Raw genomic sequence first — 23,623 nt, 5'->3', positions numbered from 1 at the left:
TTTGAAGGGTAAGGTCAAGGGTGAAATAAGCCCCGATCAGCTACCCAAGACTTCAGAGGAACTTTCACTGCAATTTTCTGATAATGGCAGTCCAGCTTCCCTGGAAAATTTAGGTCATGAAATTCATTTCAAAATCAAGAGAACAAAACAAAATCAATACGCAAGCCATTCAATAGTCAAGCTATTGTGCCTACAATCCCATAATATTATCTATTAGTCATTGCAAAATTAAATGCTGGAATAAAATATCGAGAGTCTAAAAATCTAAATCTCCCATAGTAACGGCACCTGTGCAGTTTGAAACTGCAGGAGAAACATTTCAAGTCTAGCAGTGTTGTCTGAAGCAGTCTAATCTTTGTCTATTGAGAAGCCGCCACCTGGCTTCCAGTTGTCATTACAGCAGGCTTTATTTACAGTCCATCTTTAATTTATAGTTTTGACATTTTGTCAGGTGATGCCAAGTTGGTGGTTACTGCACGCTGGAGATTTTCATGCAACAAATGAAGGTCTTTAGTGCTGGGAACGAAAATGCAATCCTCCATCTTCATTTACATTACATGACTGCCTTATAAAGATTGTGGGCTCTCTTCGCGGGCAGATCAATACAAAAGAGCTGCACAGAAAACCGGAATCTGGAATGGGAGATTGTGAGGCATGCAGAATGTCAATGCTCAACTCTGACTCCATTCATGTTTAATTGCACATTTGGGGAAATTAAACTATCACCCTCAGTTTGAGCTGGACATCTGTAAAACTGTTTAAGAGGCTTTTGATTATCATTCCACCCACTGATCACAACTAATAGAGCCGACTTCAGCGCATGTATTAATAAGTATCAATCAGTTGGGACAACATTGCACCTTACATTGTACACGCCTTCAAATACTTCTCAGTGCAGAAGTAATTAGAGGCATCAATTCGTCAAATACTCGATGATTCTGAGTAAGAATCACCTAGGAATTTAAGTCACATTAAAAATTTGATTGTGTAATGCTGTTCCATTCAGCTTTATAGAATTGGAAATTCACTTTATCTGGAGTGTGACGTGATAACTCACTCCACAATATCTAATGCTACTTTAGAGCTTCGCCTGAGCACCTCCTGCAGGAATTGTCCTTGTCCTCAATCATTCCCTCTGAAAAACAGGAGAAATTAAGCCAAGTGATCCTGGGAGTGGCCGCTGTGGGATTCTCCCTGGGTAACCATACAGCAGTAGCAGAGTTTCATTGGCAGCTCTGCAAGGTGCATCTGACCTTTGACCTCCACACCGCCAACCCTCCCCAAACCAGTAATATTTTGCCTGGCTTCCTGAAATTCTGAATGAGCCCCAGACTTCCAATGCCCTAATTTCCTCTCTCTTCCTCCTCTGTAATCATTCCCAGACCCCAACTCAGCAGTCTCTTAGACCCCATTGGAGGCCACAAACTGCATTTGACTTAGCTGAGCACATCTCTAATGGCTGACCCTGGTCCTTCCTAAACACTGCCTTTCCAGCCCCAATCCAAAGCCCTAATTCTCAATGAAAATTCTCTGCAACTTCTCTTCCTTGGTCACCCTTATCCTACCTCTTACATTCAGCCTTCTAGCACCTCCTTGCTCTCCACACACCCCTGTCCCTGTTTTCTTCTGTCCTCAATCCAAAAATATGCAATTGAGTCTACAGTAAGGTGCCCCACAGTAGAGATGGTAGTTAGGATCCCACTGCAGTCAGCTGGTACAGATATCTAGGTCCACTGGATCTCCTACATCATATAACATTATCTTTTCAAGAACACCATCAAGCCGTAACAAGTTGACATGAAATGAATGACATACAGAGCAACACAAAACAGTGAGAAAATAGTTTTCACAGCAGTTAGTATTAAATATTTAACCAGCACTGTTTTGCGTGATGTTCAGGAAGGTCTATGAGTTGCAACACCACCTTAACTCAGGTCTGTGAAATTGGTCATGGTAAGCCAAGCAACATAAAAGGGAAGGTTCTGACATTTTTCGCAAAATGCATAAATATACTCAGTGGCCAATATATTAGGTGCACCTGCTTGGTAATGCAAATATCTTATTAGCCAATCATGTAGCAGCATAAAAGCATGCAGACATGAAGAGGTTAAGTTTTTGTCCATTCAAAACACCAGAATGGGGAAGAGATGTGATCTAAATGACTTTGACCATGGCATGAGTGTTGGTACAAGACTGGGTGGTTTGAGTATCTCAGAAACTGCTGATCTCTTGGGATTTTCATGCACAACAGTTTCTATGATTTACAGAGGATGGTGTTGAAAACAACAAAATGAAAACAACCAGCGAGTGGTAGTTCTGTGGGAATGAGAGAGATCAGAGGAGTATAGCCAGACTGTTTCAAGCTGACAGGAAGGTGACAGTAACTTGAGTAACCACTTATTACAACAGTGGTGTGCTGAAGAGCATCTCTGAATGCACGACGTGCTGAGCCTCGATGTGGATGGGCTACAGCAGCAGAAGACCACAGACATGCACTCAGTGGCCACTTTATAAGGTACAGGAGTACCTAATAAAGTGGACATTAAGTGTATGCTGCTGCGTTGCAATTATTTTTACTCTGATTTCTCACTGCAGAAGTACCCTCTAATTGTTACAGGTGGAGCAAAAAACTTGCAGATGACAAGTGTCACGTCTATGGGTAACATCAGGCTGAAACATTCATTCCTGCCTGCCTTCTTTTTAGACCATAAGACATAGGAGCAGAATTAGGCCATCTGGCTCATCAAATCTGCTCCACCATTCAATCATGGCTGATGATTGTTTTTCTCATCCTCAACCCCAGTTCCCGGCCTTCTCCCCGTAACCTTTGATGCCATGTCCAATCAAGAACCTATCAATCTGTGCCTTAAATACACCCAACGACCTGGCCTCCACAGCTGCATGTGGCAACAAATTCCACAAATTCACCACCACTTGGCTAGAAATTTCTCCACATTTCTGTTTTAAAAGGGCGCCCCTCTAACCTGAGACTGTGTTCTCTTGTACCAGACTCTCCCACCATGGGGAACATCCTTTCCACATCTACTCCATCTAGTCCTTTCAGCATTCAAAAGGTTTCAATGAGATGCCCCCTCATCCTTCTGAATTCCAGTGAGTACAGACCCAGAGCCATCAAACATTCCTCGTATGATAACTCTTTCATTCCTGGAATCATCCTTGTGAACCTCCTCAGGACAAACAGGCTCTGAGACAGCTGCATCTAAATGTGCAATCATAGTAATTTATAATAAATGAACAATGTAACACACAGTACACTCAAATCAGCGTGAGTTAATCAGCCTGATGACCCAGTGGGGGGCTGTCCCAGAGCCTTTTTGTCCTGGCTTTTATGCTGCGGTACCATTTCCCGGATGGTAGCAGATGGAATAGATTGTGGTTGGGGTGACTCGGGTCTCCAATGATCCTACGGGCCTTTTTTTACACACCTGTCATTGTAAATGTCCTGAATCATGGGAAGTTCACATCTACAGGTGTGCTGGGCTGTCCGCACCACTCTTTGCTGAGTCCGGCGATTAAGGGAGATACAGTTCCCATACCAGGCAGTGATGCAGCCCATACCAAACTTCCTCAACCGTCTGAGGTGAAAGTGGTACCGTTGTGCCTTTTTCACCACAGAGCTGGTGTACAGACCACGTGAGATCCTCAATTTGGTAGTAAAATTAAATGTGCGGACTATTTTCTAAAAGGTGAGAAAATCCAAAAATCTGAGATACAAAGGGACTTGGGAGTCTTTGTGCAAAACACCCTAAAGGCCAACTTGCAGCTTGAGTCAGTGGTGAGGAAGGCAAATGTCACATGAGCATTCAATTATTACATATTTCCAGCATCTGCAGTATTTTCCCTTTCTGAAGAAAGTGTTGTCTTCTTTGTTGTGCACTGCTGGCATACTGGACTAGTTATATTTTAATCTATTTTACCATTATTGCACAGAATTCATGTTGATGAGTTCTAAAATGCAGCAGTTGTTGATGAAAATCACACAGGGGGACAGACTTAAGGAAGAAAGAGGTTTCTGCCAATATCAAGTGAGGCACAGCTTGCCAGCAACTTGCTTTGCTAAGTTATAAAATAGAGCTCTCCTTCACAGTCGGAGATGCAAATAAGCACAATGAAGATGTTTGGGTAATAATCCTGTCAATTAAACAGTGAACATACTGTGTAACTGACTTAAAATGTTTTATACATAATTTATGTCTAACTCACAGAAAGGATAACAAAACGTTTATTCACCGTATGTGTCCAGTCCAGTTGAAAAAGGTCTAATCCTACTGTCCCGCCATAAGTTTGTAGCCTTGTCGTTCTCTGCTCTTCAAATACCATTTAAATGTGATAATCTTTTCTGCCTAACCATTCTTTCAGGCTGTGGGTATCAACTCTATCATCCTCTGGGTGAAATCAATTTTCCTTCTCCCCTCTGATCCTTCCAAAGGTACTTTAAATATATGTCATCCCACCCCACTCTTCATTGACTCAACCCCTATCAATCCTAACTGCCTGGGGAAATTGGTTCTTTCTGTTTACTCTTGGTGACACCTTACCCCTGTGTCCGATAATTTTCCAATCCTGGAAATGTTCTTGCAGATTTATCACGGTCTCTGTTGCAGTCACAGTTCTCTGTAATGTGGTGACCAGAACTGCACACAGTGCTCACGCTGTGGTCCTCTAAGGCTGAATACAGTGCAAATCCAGCACGCCCTCCCTGTTCCAAGAGAAAACTAATAAAGGGAAATATTCTTTATGGCTCTTCAATTACCTGATTGACCTAAGCTGCTGTCTGTGAGCATGCAGTCCCTTTGTTCCATCATACCAGTATGGAAGATGTCCCCCCATTTAGTGTACTTTCCCTGGTGCCATCTCCATAAATATATTACCTCACGCTTTGCTGGGTTAGATTTCTTCTCAGATATTAAGATCCCTCTTCTTCAGTATACAATGTCCTTCCTGATCACTTTGCTGTCAACACAGCCCATTTCTTAATCCGCTGCAAGTTTCCTTATCATACCATCTACAAAGTCTAAATCTTTTATAAGTACTATGAAAATTCCACAACACGTGCCAGGGATGATAAAACTGATTCTGATTCTGAAAATTCAGAGGGTGACCAACGCACCCTGTGAAACCCTACAGGTAACAGGCTCCTGGTCACAAAAATACCCCTCAGCCATTATTCTTTGCTTCCCTCCACTGAGCCAACTTGGGATCCATATACCACTCTCCCTTCGATCCTACGAAATTTTATTCTTCTAAACTTAAAGTAAATTTATAATCAAAGTACACGTGTCATCATATACACCCTGAAATCCATTTTCTTGCAGGCATATACAATATATCTAATAACCATAACAGAATAAATGAAAGACGACACCAAAAGGGCATACAATCAGTGAGCAAAAACACTATAAACCTCGCAAGTACAAATAATAATAATAATAATAAGTAAATACGCAATAAATATCATGAACTTGAGTTGAAGAGTACTTGAAAGTGAGTCTATAGCTTGTTGGAACAGTTCAGTAATAGGGCAAGTGTGTTGAGTGAAGTTATCCCCTCTGGTTCAAAAGCCTGATGGTTGTGGAGTAAAACTTATTCCTGATCCTGTTGGTGTGAGTCCTGAAGACGCCTGTACCTTCTTTCTGATATCAGCAATGAGAAGAGAGCATATCCTGTGTGGTGGGGTTCCCTGAGGATGGATGTAACATTCCTGTGACTACACTCAGTGGTTGTGAGAGTTTTACCCATGATGGACTGAGCTATATCTACTACCTTTTGTAGGATTTTCTATTCAAGGGTATTGGTATTTCCATATTCTCCACCACACATTTATAGAATATTGTCAAATTATTAAGTGTCATGCCAAATCCAAGTATTATTTTATCACTTTAACAAAATCCACATGGACCAGAATAAATACATTCTCTCCCACTTTCTTTGCCATCTCCTCAATCAAGTTAGAGATTTAGAGGGGTATGGGCCAAATGCAGACACATTGGTCCAGCAGAGGTAAATAATTTAGTCAGTGTGGACAAGTTGCTGTGAAGGAGCTGTTTCCATGTTGAATCAGTCAGGGAAAACCCCTCCTCAACACATTCATGCCATTGCTCAATAATTTAATAAACAAAGTTTTTATAAGGTCCTTCATAATGAATTCTATCTGATCTCCTCTGTTCACTTCTGTTCATAAAGAAATACGGCACAGAAGAAGGCTCCTTCTGCCTAACTCAACCATGCTGACCAATGATGCCCACCCGAGCTAGTCTCATTTTCCCATGTTTAGCTTGCATCCCAGGGGTTCCCAATCTGCGGTCCATGGACCCCTTGGTAATGGTAAGGCTCCGTGGCATACAAAAGGTTGACAGCCTTTTACATACTTACTGCATATAAGCATCTCAAACAGCATTTTTAAATAAATTTCCCTGCCATTTTTGCAGTAAGTTGCTGCAGTATCTAACTGTCATTTAAAGAAATTCTGCTTTCAAATTCATCTCTTTGTTGAACGATTAAATGTTTGCTATGTATCATACTGTACAAGGAAGATTTCTTTCACAAATACTGCATTGGAAAAAAGCAGAGCTTGCTAATCTTAGCCATACAGTTAGAAGAGCAAGCAGAAATGCTGTCTTCTTACTAAATGGGGGACTTGAGAAATAGAGGGAAGAATCAGTAGGAAATCATTTCTCCTCTGCCTGTGAGGAATATTGACACTGAGTCATTCCAAGGATGGCAAGTAGTCTGAAGAAGGAAATGAGGTGAGGATGAGAAGACATTAGGTAGTGTGAAATAGAAGAATGACAGATAATCAGAAGGTGAAAATGAGAAACCTATTTTGTTCAAAATATCACCTGTGTTATAAGGAGTCAATGAAGTGCACAAAGATGTGGTGGTTCGATGTTGCATCACCATCCAGCACAGGGAACTGGAAAGCTGGTACTAACAGGTAGTCTGCAATCGCTCTGACTAAACATGCCACTGTTCTCCAGGAATGGGTGTTCCGCTGACCTAGATCATCCAAATTTCCTTCTGATGTACATGACTGCCGATCTCATTTTATTTCCCACACGTCTGCTGTGGAGGAATAAACCTACCTTTGAATTTTGGCTGAGATAACACTGTTTCCCTTCAAACCCCAGTCAGATCTCTACCTTTGCCTTTGAAAGCAAATGAGAGAGAAGGCACAGGAGAAGAAAAAAATACAGATCCACGTTGTAAGCCTAACCTTGGCACAAGGCAATTACGTTCCTTTCAGTGCAAATTTTTCCATGACATAAGAAACAGAACAGGCAGCTGAAACAAAGTTCTTCCCATCTGAGGAGATGGGAGGTAGGGCGAGGGAAGATTTCTTTTGTTTATACTTTAGTACAACTATCAGGAAGACGTTTTCCTGTCAACCTCTCAGATGATTGGATGAGTGACTAGTTAAGACTTATGAACACATCTCCCCAAGGCATCAATGTCAGCTGCAGATAGATATATCTTTATCAAAATAAACTTTATAACAAAATTTATTTCAAAAAGAAAAAACAGCGCAATGCCTTTTCATTCTTTATGTTCATAGTCAATGTTTACAGTACTGTTGTTTATCATTCCTACATATCAATAGCACAGCTGTCACTCCTGTGATTCTCCGGGGTGGCATACTACTACAATAATTGAGGGTTTTGGTTGCAGGTATATTTTGTAAGGACAGTTGCAAAAAAAAACAATCTGTATAGAATTTCCCTACTGCAGTCCTGCCAAATGGCTCCTGTGATGTAGCCTTTCAGATGTCAAGATTAATTTCTAGTATCATCATAAAGTAGAACTGCCTTCTGTGATTCCAGATAATTAAATATAGATTATGAATTTGAATGAAGTGATAACAAAGCACTGTTTAACATGCAAGGGAGAGTAGTCAATCTTTGTCTTTCTTGCAGAATTTCAATGGCATGCTTTGCATGCTGAAGGAGGATATTTAAATACCTTGCAGATTTGTTTTAAGCTCTATTCCTTGTGAGTACAGAGGCAGCACTCAGGGTTTCATGGTTTAGCCAATGGCTCAGCCTTAACTACAACTGAGATGAAAGCTTGGAACTTCTGAAGCTTGTAGTGAGGGAGGGATAAATCTTATGAACACTTAGCAAGGGGGAACTGTTCCTATAGTGGGAAGTCTAGGACCAGAGAGCACAGCCCAAGAGTAGAAGGATGTCCCTTTAGATCTGAGATAAAGCCAGATGATGATGGAATTCATTGCCACAGACAGCTGTGGAGGCCAAGTCACTGGTCATGTTTAAAGCGGAGGTTGATAGATTCTTGATTAGTCAGGGCACCAAAGGCTACGGAGAGAATTCAGGAGAACAGGATTGAGAGGGATAGAAATAGATGGAATGACAAAGCAGACCTGATGGGCGATATGGTCTAATTCTGCTCCTATGTCCAAAGGAGTGGACTTTCCATGCCTATAGGAAGGGAGAGATAGACCTTGTGAACACACAGCAAGAGGAATTTGGACTTTCTGAAGATACAGCAGGCACTTGAAAAAAGGACAGCAAATCGAAAGGCTGTAAAATTACAACCCATATTGATTCAGCTGGCATAACAAATCAATCCTGATCAACTGAATATCTGAAAGCAACATTTCTGAATTTAACAATACCTTCTTTCAACACTAGAAAGGTGTATTGTCAAAAATGGCATGGCCCTTTTGGATATCAGTACTACAGTCTCAAGAGTTTTTAGAAATATCTGCTTTCCATTTTTTTCATCAAACTCTATTAAGGGATCTACGTTATGAGGTATGCACTTCATGTCAAATAAAGTAAAATGCTAGATTGAATTTTAAGATTGCTCTCAAATTCTGCTCTGGGCTACATGATTTAAAGATTAGAACTTCCTTTGTTACAGCAACAATTACTTCTCACAGTGTTGTCCACTATGTGTCCTTCACAGCTACTGTGTGAAAGCCATATCTTTGGTTAGATTCATATAATTCAATAAGGATTCTAGAGAAATCAAATTTAGGAATTGACATCCTCCAACTTGTGACTCTCCGAAATTTATTGCATTTCCTCCTTAGTGAGAGCCAATCAAAGGCTTCTCTTCAGTAAAATCTCATGTATTTCTCTCAGCCTAAGATAATAGTCATGCAGATTGCTGGCACATGCAGCTTAAAAAGGAATTTCTATGTTATTGAATATATATTTTTTATAAATATTGGCCAAGAAATATGGTTAGAGAGTGCAAATTTTACCTGAAGTACACAGCGGAGTTCTGTGAAAAAATACACTCTGAAGGATAATCACCTAATGCTGGAAAGCTTCGGAATCAGAATTGGGCTTAATATCACTGGCGTATATTGTGAAATCTGTTGTTTTGCGGCAGCAGTACATTGCAATACATAATACTTGATGGTAGCAATGCCTCCTTTTTGAGGTATCGCCTTTTGAAGCTGTCCTCAATACTGGAAAGGATAGCATCTATGATGGAGTTGGCTGAATTCACAACTTTCTACAGTTTTCTCTGATCCTGTGCAGTAGCCACTCTATACCATATGGTAATACAACCAGTTAGATTGTTTTCCACAATACATCTGTAGAAATTTGCAAATGTCCTTGGTGACATACTAAGTCGCTTTGAACATCTAATAAATATAGGCACTGTCATGCCTTCTCTGTAACTCCATCAATATGATCATCCCAGGAGAGATTTTCAGAGATGTTGATCCCCAGAAACTTGAAACTGCTCATCCTTCCCACTGCTGATCCCTCGGTGAGGACTGGTGTGTGTTCCTTCGACTTCCCCCTTCCTGAAGTCCACAATCAATTCCTTGGTCTTACTGACATCGAGTGTGAGATTCTTACAGATAGCAGGACTATCTCATTCTTGTACAACTCCTCATCACCATCTGAAATTCTGCCTAAGATAGATATGACATTGGGAAATTCATAGATTGTGTTTGAGCTGTGCCTACCTAGCCACACAGTTATGGGTGTAGAGAGGGTGGAGCAGTGGGCTAAGCATGGATTCTTGAGGTGTGCCAGTGTTGATTGTCAGTGATCCTCAAAGACGATGGTCTCCTGGTGAGTGAATCAAGGATCCAATTGCAGAGGGAAGTACAAAGGCCAAGCTTTGGAGCTTTTAGATTAGAACTGAAGCTATGATTCTGTTGAATGCTGAGCTTTTATCAATAAACAGCAGCCTGATGTACATATTACCATTGTCTAGGTGATCCAAGGCCAAGTGGAGAGCCAATAAGATCGCATCCAATGTAGACCTATTGACCTATTGTGGCGATAGGCAAATTGCTCTGGGCTGAGGTCCCTGCTTGGGTAGGAGTCAATTCTAGCCATGACTAACCTCTCAATGCACTTCATCACTGTAGACATGATTGACACTAGTCGAAAGTCATTGAGGCAGCTCACTCTGCTCTTCTTGGGTACGACTGTCTCCCTTTTGATGCAGGTGGAACCTTCAACTTTTAAAAGTTTTTTGAGCCCTATCAGGTCCACCATTAGGGCCTGACGCCTTGCAAGGGTTACCCACTTGAAAGATGTTCAGATGTCGGCTTCCAAGACAGGGATTACAGGATCACCGGGTGCTGCAAGGAGTCACGCAAGTGTAGTTTTTATTCTCCTTTTCAAAGTGTGCATAAGAAGTATTGAGCTTATCTGGGAGTAAAGCATCACAGCTATTTATGATGTTAGATTTCAATTTGTAGGAAGTAATGGCCTGAGCTGCCCTTCGTTCACAGAGAATACTGAAGCTATTGAGTTGCAGCGCTGTGCCTGAAATGCAGGAGATAGCCATGTTTCCGTGAAGCAAAGTTCACAACAGTCCCTAATGTCCCTTTGGTACAGCAATCTTGCTCAGAGGTCTACAGTTTTATTTTCCAGAGACTCTACATTCACCAGCAGGATAGTTGGGAGTGGGGGTCTAAAACCTTGCATTTCCGTTGTACCTGCAGACTCGTTTGCAGTTTCTCTTCAAGAAAATAGAAGCACAGAAATCATTCTTGACCTGAATCTGCAGTCCAGGATCTACAAATTTTGAGTATCGATGGATTTTTTAAATGTCTTAAAATGATATTGCTCACTGAAATACCCTCGACTGTGACTGTGAATTTCAGCCATAGCAGACCCAAGTGGGAATTTTTGATGACTCCCCCCCTCATAAAGAGTTACCACTTGTCAGCGCAACATTGAGCAACACATACCAAATAATGGAGAAGTCAACAAGTCAGGCAGCATCTATGGGGGGAATAAAATATTGTAAAGTTTTATTTCTCTCTTACCACATGGAATAAGAACTCCTTGAATTTCCCTTTGGTCTTACATGAGGAAAAATTCAAGGACTTCTCAGAGAACAGAGGAACCTAGCCACATCAGAAATCATATTATTTTGTCATGAAACTGAGAGAGGCATTTTGGCTCATGCGAGCTACATTTTCCTACTTCCTATTCCTTTGCGGCCTTGCAACTAATTTCTCACACCTATTCCCCTTTATTCCATTTTTCCATTCACCCACTCTAAAATATTTTGTAGTGGCCAGTTGAAGCCTTTCCTCCAAGAAGACCACAAACTGGTTGTAGGGTTTGGAGGCTTGCATGTCTCAATGACCAGGAGAGCTACATTCGCTGATGTCAGTGCTTCATTCTTTGGCTCTCGATAGGGTCACCCATGCCAAACAGGTCAAAGGGTAGAGGCCAGACCAAGAGTGGCCCACTTGTCCTCCCGGTTCAGAGCTTCATCTCAGGGTGAAACACAATTTTTACGGGAACAGCAATAAAGAATCCTTCTGCATCAGAGTGTGACAGTATTCCTGAGACTCCACCTGGGAATTGTCTGACTGACAATAGTAAAAAGTGAGCTCCAGACATGATAAAGACAGCCCTGAGCACCCCCAGAGATGGAGGACTTTCATTGTTGCCTGAAACATCAGTGGCATATTGGACAGTAGAGTGAATTAAAGTCTTTGGGATATGGGAGGAAACCAGCACACACAGAGAAAGTACACACAGTAACAAGGAGAACGGGTAAACATCACATGGACAAGTCATAATCAGACCAATGTCTAGGACAGGTAACCATCTTTGACAGTTGCTTCATAAAATTAAAGTTTATTGCTTACAATGCTTCTGCTTCAGGACCACTCCAAGCACAACCAATTTGGCACTGGGCATTTCTGTGCAGAAACCTGTTATATGCATGGAAGTCGTAGAAGAAAGATTGAGGAGCTCTCAGTCAGTAGTGTAACACAGCAGCCAAGCATGAACCCCCTACCAATCTGTCCTACTCCTCAGCTTCACCCCAGACCGCTCTCACACACAATAATTCCTCCCCCTCCTCCAGCCTCACACACCCATCAGGTACGCCCCCTCCTCCACCATCCTCACATACACACCAGACACACCCTCCTCACTCCGCCATCCACACATACACACCCTCCTCACTCCTCCATCCTCACATACACACCAGACAGACCCTCCTCACTCCTCCATCCTCACATACACACCAGACAGTCCCTCCACACTCCTCCATCCTCACATACACACCAGACACACCCTCCTCACTCCTCCATCCTCACATACACACCAGACAGACCCACCTCCATCCTCACATACACACCAGACACACACTCCTCACTCCTCCATCCTCACATACACACCAGACACACCCTCCTCACTCCTCCATCCTCACATACACACCAGATAGACCCTCCTCACTCCTCCATCCGCACATACACACCAGACACACCCTCCTCTCCTCCTCCATCCTCACATACACACCAGACAGTCCCTCCACACTCCTCCATCCTCACATACACACCAGACACACCCTCCTCACTCCTCCATCCCCACATACACACCAGATAGACCCTCCTCACTCCTCCATCCTGACATACACACCAGACACACCCTCCTCACTCACAGACCAGACAGACCCTCCTCACTCCTTCATCCTCACATACACACCAGATAGACCCTCCTCACTCCTCCATCCTCATTCACACACCAGACAGACCCTGCTCACTCAGACCAGACACACCCTCCTCACTCCTCCATCCTCACATACACACCAGACAGACCCACCTCTATCCTCACATACACACCAGACACACCCTCCTCACTCCTCCATCCTCACATACACAACAGACAGACCCTCCTCACTCCTCCACCCTCGCATACACACCAGATAGACCCTCCTCACTCCTCCATCCGCACATACACACCAGACACACCCTCCTCTCCTCCTCCATCCTCACATACACACCAGACAGACGATCCTCACTCCTCCATCCTCACATACACAACAGGCAGACCCTCCTCAATCACACACCAGACACACCCTCCTCACTCCTCCATCCTCACATACACACCAGATAGACCCTCCTCACTCCTCCATCCTCACATACACACCAGACACACACTCCTCACTCCTCCATCCTCACTCACAGACCAGACAGACCCTCCTCACACCTCCATCCTCACATACACACCAGATAGACCATCCTCACTCCTCCATCCTCACATACACACCAGACACACACTCCTCACTCCTCCATCCTCACTCACACACCAGACAGACCCTCCTCACTCACAGACCAGACAGACCCTCCTCACTCCTCCATCCTCACATACACACCAGACAGACCCTCCTCACTCCTCCATCCTCACATACACACCAGACAGACCCTCCTCACTCCTCCATCCTCACTCACACACCAGACAGACCCTCCTCACTCACAACCAGACAGACCCTTCTCACTCCTCCATCCTCACATACACACCAGACAGACACCCCTCCTCCTCCATCCTCACATACACACCAGACAGACCCACCTCTATCCTCACATACACACCAGACACACCCTCCTCACTCCTCCATCCTCACTCACACACCATACAGACCCTCCTCACTCACAGACCAGACACACCGTCCTCACTCCTCCATCCTCACATACACACCAGACACTCCTCACTCCTCCATCCTCACTCACACACCAGACAGACCCTCCTCACTCACAGACCAGACACAGCCTCCTCCCTCCTCCATCCTCACATACACACCAGACAGACCCTCCTCACTCTTCCATCCTCACTCACACACCATACAGACCCTCCTCACTCACAGACCAGACACACCGTCCTCACTCCTCCATCCTCACTCCTCCATCCTCACTCACACACCAGACAGACCCTCCTCACTCCTCCATCCTCACATACACACCAGACAGACCCACCTCTATCCTCACATACACACCAGACACACCCTCCTCACTCCTCCATCCCCACATACACACCAGACAGACCCTCCTCACTCCTCCATCCTCACATACACACCATACAGACCCTCCTCACTCACAGACCAGACACACCGTCCTCACTCCTCCATCCTCACTCCTCCATCCTCACATACACACCAGACACTCCTCACTCCTCCATCCTCACTCACACACCAGACAGACCCTCCTCACTCCTCCATCCTCACATACACACCAGACAGCCCCTCCTCATTCCTCCATCTTCACATAAACACCAGACAGACCCTCCTCACTCCTCCATCCTCACATACACACCAGACACACCCTCCTCTCCTCCTCCATCCTCACATACACACCAAACAGACCTTCCTCACTCCTCTATCATCACTCACAGACCAGACAGCCCCTCCTCATTCCTCCATCCTCAGAAAAACACACCAGACTGACCCTCCGCACTCCTCCATCCTCACAAACACACCAGACTGACCCTCCGCACTCCTCCATCCTCACTCACACACCAGACAGACCCTCCTCACTCACAGACCAGACAAACCCTCCTCACTCCTCCATCCTCACATACACACCAGACAGACCCTCCTCACTCCTCCATCCTCGCATAAACACCAGACAGACCCTCCTCATTCACAGACCAGACAGATCCTCCTCACTCCTCCATCCTCACTTACAAATCAGACAGACCCTCCTCACTCCTCCATTCTCACATACACACCAGACAGACCCTCCTCACTCCTCCATCCTCACATACACACCAGACAGACCCTCCTCACTCCTCCATCCTCACATACACAACAGACAGACCCTCCTCACTCCTCCACCCTTGCATACACACCAGATAGACCCTCCTCACTCCTCCATCCGCACATACACACCAGACACACCCTCCTCTCCTCCTCCATCCTCACATACACACCAGACAGACCCTCCTCAATCACACACCAGACACACCCTCCTCACTCCTCCATCCTCACATACACACCAGACAGACCTTCCTCACACCTCCATCCTCACATACACACCAGATAGACCCTCCTCACTCCTCCATCCTCACATACACACCATACAGACCCTCCTCACTCACAGACCAGACACACCGTCCTCACTCCTCCATCCTCACATACACACCAGACACTCCTCACTCCTCCATCCTCACTCACACACCAGACAGACCCTCCTCACTCCTGCATCCTCACATACACACCAGACACACCCTCCTCACACACACACCAGACAGACCCTCCTCACTCCTCTATCCTCACATACACACCAGACTGACCCTCCTCACACCTCCATCCTCACAAACACACCAGACTGACCCTCCGCACTCCTCCATCCTCACTCACACACCAGACAGACCCTCCTCACTCACAGACCAGACAAACCCTCCTCACTCCTCCATCCTCGCATAAACACCAGACAGACCCTCCTCACTCCTCCATCCTCACATACACACCTGAATGACCCTCCTCACTCATCCATCCTAACATACACACCAGACACACCCTCCTCACTCACAGACCAGACAGACCCTCCTGACTCCTCCATCCTCACATACACACCAGACACACCCTCCTCACTCCTCCATCCTCACATACACACCAGACAGACCCACCTCTATCCTCACATACACACCAGACAGACCCACCTCTATCCTCACATACACACCAGACAGACCCTCCTCTCCTCCTCCATCCTCACATACACAACAGACACACCCTCCTCACTCCTCCACCCTCGCATAAACACCAGACACACACTCCTCACTCCTCCATCCTCACATACACACCAGACACACCCTCCTCACTCCTCCATCCTCACATACACACCAGACACACCCTCCTCTCCTCCTCCATCCTCACATACACACCAGACAGTCCCTCCACACTCCTCCATCCTCACATACACACCAGACACACCCTCCTCACTCCTCCATCCCCACATACACACCAGATAGACCCTCCTCACTCCTCCATCCTGACATACACACCAGACACACCCTCCTCACTCACAGACCAGATAGACCCTCCTCACTCCTCCATCCTCACTCACACACCAGACAGACCCTGCTCACTCAGACCAGACACACCCTCCTCACTCCTCCATCCTCACATACACACCAGACAGACCCACCTCTATCCTCACATACACACCAGACACACCCTCCTCACTCCTGCACCCTCACATACACAACAGGCAGACCCTCCTCAATCACACACCAGACACACCCTCCTCACTCCTCCATCCAAACATACACACCAGACAGACCCTCCTCACACCTCCATCCTCACATACACACCAGATAGACCATCCTCACTCCTCCATCCTCACATACACACCAGACACACACTCCTCACTCCTCCATCCTCACTCACACACCAGACAGACCCTCCTCACTCCTCCATCCACACATACACACCAGACACACCCTCCTCACTCACAGACCAGACAGACCCTCCTCACTCCTCCATCCTCACATACACACCAGACAGACCATCCTCACTCCTCCATCCTCACATACACACCAGACAGACCCTCCTCACTCCTCCATCCTCACTCACAACCAGACAGACCCTTCTCACTCCTCCATCCTCACATACACACCAGACACACCCTCCTCACTCCTCCATCCTCACATACACACCAGACACACCCTCCTCACTCCTCCATCCTCACATACACACCAGACACACCCTCCTCACTCCTCCATCCTCACTCACACACCAGACAGACCCTCCTCACTCCTCCATCCACACATACACACCAGACACACCCTCCTCACTCACAGACCAGACAGACACTCCTCACTCCTCCATCCCCACATACACACCAGACAGACCCTCCTCACTCCTCCATCCTCACATACACACCATACAGACCCTCCTCACTCACAGACCAGACACACCATCCTCACTCCTCCATCCTCACATACACACCAGACACTCCTCACTCCTCCATCCTCACTCACACACCAGACAGACCCTCCTCACTCCTCCATCCTCACATACACACCAGACAGCCCCTCCTCATTCCTCCATCTTCACATAAACACCAGACAGACCCTCCTCACTCCTCCATCCTCACATACATACCAGACACACCCTCCTCTCCTCCTCCATCCTCACATACACACCAAACAGACCTTCCTCACTCCTCTATCATCACTCACAGACCAGACAGCCCCTCCTCATTCCTCCATCCTCACATACACACCAGACAGACCCTCCTCAATCCTCCATCCTCACATACACACCAGACAGACCCTCCTCACTCCTCCATCCTCACATAAACACCAGACTAACCCTCCTCACTTCTCCATCCTCACAAACACACCAGACTGACCCTCCGCACTCCTCCATCCTCACACACACACCAGACAGACCCTCCTCACTCACAGACCAGACAAACCCTCCTCACTCCTCCATCCTCACATACACACCAGACAGACCCTCCTCACTCCTCCATACTCACATACACACCAGACTGACACTCCGCACTCCTCCATCCTCAATCACACACCAGACAGACCCTCCTCATTCACAGACCAGACAGATCCTCCTCACTCCTCCATCCTCACATACACACCAGACAGACCCCCCTCACTCCTCCATCCTCACATACACACCAGACAGACCCTCCCCACTCCTCCATTCTCACATACACACCAGTCAGACCCTCCTCACTCCTCCATCCTCACATACACACCAGACAGACCCTCCTCACTCCTCCATCCTCACATACACACCAGACAGACCCTCCTCACTCCTCCATCCTCACATACACACCAGACAGACCCTCCTCACTCCTCCATCCTCACAAACACACCAGACTGACCCCCCGCACTCCTCCATCCTCACTCACACACCAGACAGACCCTCCTCACTCACAGACCAGACAAACCCTCCTCACTCCTCCATCCTCACATACACACCAGACAAACCCTCCTCACTCCTCCATCCTCACATACACACCAGACATACCCTCCTCACTCCTCCATCCTCACATACACACCAGACTGACCCTCCTCACACCTCCATCCTCACAAACACACCAGACAGACCCTCCTCACTCCTCCATCCTCACATACACACCTGAATGACCCTCCTCACTCATCCATCCTAACATACACACCAGACTGACACTCCGCACTCCTCCATCCTCAATCACACACCAGACAGACCCTCCTCACTCCTCCATCCTCACATATACACCAGAAAGACCCTCCTCACTCCTCCATCCTCACATATACACCAGACAGACCCTCCTCACTCCTCCATCCTCACATATACACCTGACAGAACCTCCTCACTCCTCCATCCTCACATATACACCAGACAGCCCCCCTCACTCCTGCATCCTCACATACACACCAGACAGCCCCTCCTCACTCCTCCATCCTCACATACACACCAGACTGACCCTCCTCACTCCTCCATCCTCACATACACACCAGACCCTCCTCACTCCTCCATCCTCACATACGTTCCAGACACCCCTCCTCCTCCTCCATCCTCACATACACACCAGACACACCCTCCTCACTCCTCCATCCTCACATACACACCAGACAGACCCACCTCTATCCTCACATACACACCATACAGACCCTCCTCACTCACAGACCAGACACACCCTCCTCACTCCTCCATCCTCACATAAACACCAGACTGACCCTCCTCACTCCTCCATCCTCACATACACACCAGACTGACCCTCCGCACTCCTCCATCCTCACTCACACACCAGACAGACCCTCCTCACTCACAGACCAGACAAACCCTCCTCACTGCTCCATCCTCACATACACACCAGACAGACCCTCCTCACTCCTCCATCCTCAATTACACACCAGACAGACCATGCTCACTCACACACCAGACAGACCCTCCTCACTCACAGACCAGACACAGCCTCCTCCCTCCTCCATCCTCACATACACACCAGACACTCCTCACTCCTCCATCCTCACTCACACACCAGACAGACCCTCCTCACTCACACACCAGACAGACCCTCCTCACTCACAGACCAGACACAGCCTCCTCCCTCCTCCATCCTCACATACACACCAGACAGACCCTCCTCACTCCTCCATCCTCACGTACACACCAGACACATCCTCCTCACTCCTCCATCCTCACATACACACCAGACAGCCCCTCCTCATTCCTCCATCTTCACATAAACACCAGACAGACCCTCCTCACTCCTCCATCATCACATAAACACCAGACTGACCCTCCTCACTCCTCCATCCTCACATACACACCAGACTGACCCTCCGCACTCCTCCATCCTCACTCACACACCAGACAGACCCTCCTCACTCACAGACCAGACAAACCCTCCTCACTCCTCCACTCACATACACAACAGACAAACCCTCCTCACTCCTCCATCCTCACATACACACCAGACAGACCCTCCTCCATCCTCAATTACACACCAGACAGACCCTCCTCACTCACAGACCAGACAGATCCTCCTCACTCCTCCATCCTCACTTACAAATCAGACAGACCCTCCTCACTCCTCCATTCTCACATACACACCAGACAGACCCTCCTCACTCCTCCATCCTCACATACACACCAGACTGACCCTCCTCACTCCTCCATCCTCACATACACACCAGACAGACCCTCCGCACTCCTCCATCCTCACTCACACACCAGACAGACCCTCCTCACTCACAGACCAGACAGATCCTCCTCACTCCTCCATCCTCACTTACAAATCAGACAGACCCTCCTCACTCCTCCATTCTCACATACACACCAGACAGACCCTCCTCACTCCTCCATCCTCACATACACACCAGACAGTCCCTCCTCACTCCTCCATCCTCACATACACACCAGACAGTCCCTCCTCACTCCTCCATCCTCACATACACACCAGACACACACTCCTCACACCTCCATCCTCACATACAAACCAGACAGACCCTCCTCACTCCTCCATCCTCACATACACACCAGACAGACCCACCTCACTCCTCCATCCTCACATACACACCAGACACACACTCCTCACACCTCCATCCTCACATACAAACCAAAAACACCCTCCTCTCCTCCTCCATCCTCACATACACACCAGACAGAACCTCCTCACTCCACTATCCTCACATACACACCAGACAGACCCTCCTCACCTCTCCATCCTCACATACACACAAGACAGACCCTCCTCACTCCTCCCTCACATACACACCAGACAGCCCCTCCTCACTCCTCCATCCTCACATACACACCAGACAGACCCTCCTCACTCCTCCATCCTCACAAACAGACCAGACAGCCCCTCCTCACTCCTCCATCCTCACATACACACCAGACAGACCCTCCTCACTCCTCCATCCTCACAAACAGACCAGACTGACCCTCCTCACTCCTCCATCCTCACATACACACCAGACTGACCCTCCGCACTCCTCCATCCTCACTCACACACCAGACAGACCCTCCTCACTCACAGACCAGACAAACCCTCCTCACTCCTCCACTCACATACACAACAGACAAACCCTCCTCACTCCTCCATCCTCACATACACACCAGACAGACCCTCCTCACTCACAGACCAGACAGATCCTCCTCACTCCTCCATCCTCACTTACAAATCAGACAGACCCTCCTCACTCCTCCATTCTCACATACACACCAGACAGACCCTCCTCACTCCTCCATCCTCACATACACACCAGACACTCCTCACTCCTCCATCCTCACTCACACACCAGACAGACCCTCCTCACTCACAGACCAGACACAGCCTCCTCCCTCCTCCATCCTCACGTACACACCAGACACATCCTCCTCACTCCTCCATCGTCACATACACACCAGACAGACCCACCTCACTCCTCCATCCTCACATACACACCAGACAGACCCTCCTCACTCCTCCATCCTCGCATAAACACCAGACTGACCCTCCTCACTCCTCCATCCTCACATACACACCAGACTGACCCTCCGCACTCCTCCATCCTCACTCACACACCAGACAGACCCTCCTCACTCACAGACCAGACAAACCCTCCTCACTCCTCCATCCTCACATACACACCAGACAGACCCTCCTCACTCCTCCATCCTCAATTACACACCAGACAGACCCTCCTCACTCACACACCAGACAGACCCTCCTCACTCACAGACCAGACACAGCCTCCTCCCTCCTCCATCCTCACATACACACCAGACACTCCTCACTCCTCCATCCTCACATACACACCAGACAGACCCTCCGCACTCCTCCATCCTCACTCACACACCAGACAGACCCTCCTCACTCACAGACCAGACAGATCCTCCTCACTCCTCCATCCTCACTTACAAATCAGACAGACCCTCCTCACTCCTCCATTCTCACATACACACCAGACAGCCCCCCTCACTCCTGCATCCTCACAAACACACCAGACAGACCCACCTCACTCCTCCATCCTCACATACACACCAGACACACACTCCTCACACCTCCATCCTCACATACAAACCAGACAGACCCTCCTCACTCCTCCATCCTCACATACACAACAGGCAGACCCTCCTCACTCCTCCATCCTCACATACACACCAGACACACACTCCTCACACCTCCATCCTCACACACACACCAGACACACACTCCTCACTCCTCCATCCTCACATATACACCAGACAGCCCCCCTCACTCCTGCATCCTCACATACACACCAGACACACACTCCTCACACCTCCATCCTCACATACAAACCAGACAGACCCTCCTCACTCCTCCATCCTCACATACACACCAGACAGACCCACCTCACTCCTCCATCCTCACATACACACCAGACACACACTCCTCACACCTCCATCCTCACATACAAACCAAAAACACCCTCCTCTCCTCCTCCATCCTCACATACACACCAGACAGAACCTCCTCACTCCACTATCCTCACATACACACCAGACAGACCCTCCTCACCTCTCCATCCTCACATACACACAAGACAGACCCTCCTCACTCCTCCATCCTCACATACACACCAGACAGACCCTCCTCACTCCTCCATCCTCACATGAACACCAGACAGCCCCTCCTCACTCCTCCATCCTCACAAACAGACCAGACAGCCCCTCCTCACTCCTCCATCCTCACATACACACCAGACAGACCCTCCTCACTCCTCCATCCTCAAATACACACCAGACAGACCCTCCTCACTCCCCCATCCTCACATACACACCAGATAGACCCTACTCACTCCTCCATCCTCACATACACACCAGACAGACCCTCCTCACTACTTCATCCTCACATACACACCAGACACACCCTCCTCTCCTCCTCTATTCCCACATACACACCAGACAGACCCTCCTCACTCCTCCATCCTCACATACACACCAGACAGACCCTCCTCACTCCTCCATCCTCACATATACTCCAGACAGCCCCCCCTCACTCCTGCATCCTCACATACACACCAGACAGACCCTCCTCACTCCTCCATCCTCACTCACACACCAGACAGACCCTCCTCACTCACAACCAGACAGACCCTCCTCACTCCTCCATCCTCACATACACACCAGACAGACACCCCTCCTCCTCCATCCTCACATACACACCAGACAGACCCTCCTCACTCCTCCATCCTCACTCACACACCAGACAGACCCTCCTCACTCACAACCAGACAGACCCTCCTCACTCCTCCATCCTCACATACACACCAGACAGACACTCCTCACTCCTCCATCCTCACATACACACCAGACAGACCCTCCTCACACCTCCATCCTCACGTACACACCAGACAGTCCCTCCTCACTCCTCCATTCTCACATACACACCAGACAGACCCTCCTCACTCCTCCATCCTCACATATACACCAGACACATCCTCCTCACTCCTCCATCCTCACATACACACCAGACAGACCCTCCTCACTCCTCCATCATCACATACACACCAGACACACACTCCTCACACCTCCATCCTCACATACAAACCAGACAGACCCTCCTCACTCCTCCATTCTCACATACACACCAGACAGACCCTCCTCACTCCTCCATCCTCACATATACACCAGACACATCCTCCACACTCCTCCATCCTCACTCACACACCAGACAGACCCTCCTCACTCACGGACCAGACACAGCCTCCTCCCTCCTCCATCCTCACATACACACCAGACAGACCCTCCTCACTCCTCCATCCTCACATACACACCAGACAGACCCTCCTCACTCCTCCATCCTCACGTACACACCAGACACATCCTCCTCACTCCTCCATCCTCACATACACACCAGACAGACCCTCCTCACTCCTCCATCCTCACGTACACACCAGACACATCC

General features: G+C 47.7%; 1 protein-coding gene and 1 long non-coding RNA gene across 17 annotated transcripts in view; both read right to left on the bottom strand.

Annotated features, from left to right (window-relative positions):
• LOC132382495 (WD repeat-containing protein 72-like) overlaps positions 1-23,623 on the bottom strand; it is a 502,802-nt gene that overhangs the window by 344,779 nt on the left and 134,400 nt on the right. The gene's annotated exons all lie outside the window — the stretch shown is intronic.
• On the bottom strand, positions 3,286-22,905 carry LOC132382498 (uncharacterized). 3 transcript variants are annotated; one of them, XR_009508354.1, is made up of 3 exons: positions 16,344-18,510; positions 13,833-15,453; positions 3,286-13,799 (listed from the first exon to the last, which is right to left on the bottom strand). It is a non-coding gene; the product is annotated as an uncharacterized LOC132382498 (long non-coding RNA). The 3 variants fall into 3 exon arrangements; XR_009508355.1 differs by having other exon boundaries at positions 3,286-14,073; positions 14,234-15,453; XR_009508353.1 differs by adding an exon at positions 22,854-22,905 and having other exon boundaries at positions 3,287-15,453; positions 16,344-16,966.

The sequence above is a fragment of the Hypanus sabinus genome, chromosome 28, assembly GCF_030144855.1.
Source record: "Hypanus sabinus isolate sHypSab1 chromosome 28, sHypSab1.hap1, whole genome shotgun sequence".
In the NCBI taxonomy this organism is placed as follows: Eukaryota; Metazoa; Chordata; class Chondrichthyes; order Myliobatiformes; family Dasyatidae; genus Hypanus; species Hypanus sabinus.
Note: the sequence above shows the minus strand (reverse complement) of the source record. Positions and strands in the feature narration are given on the sequence as shown.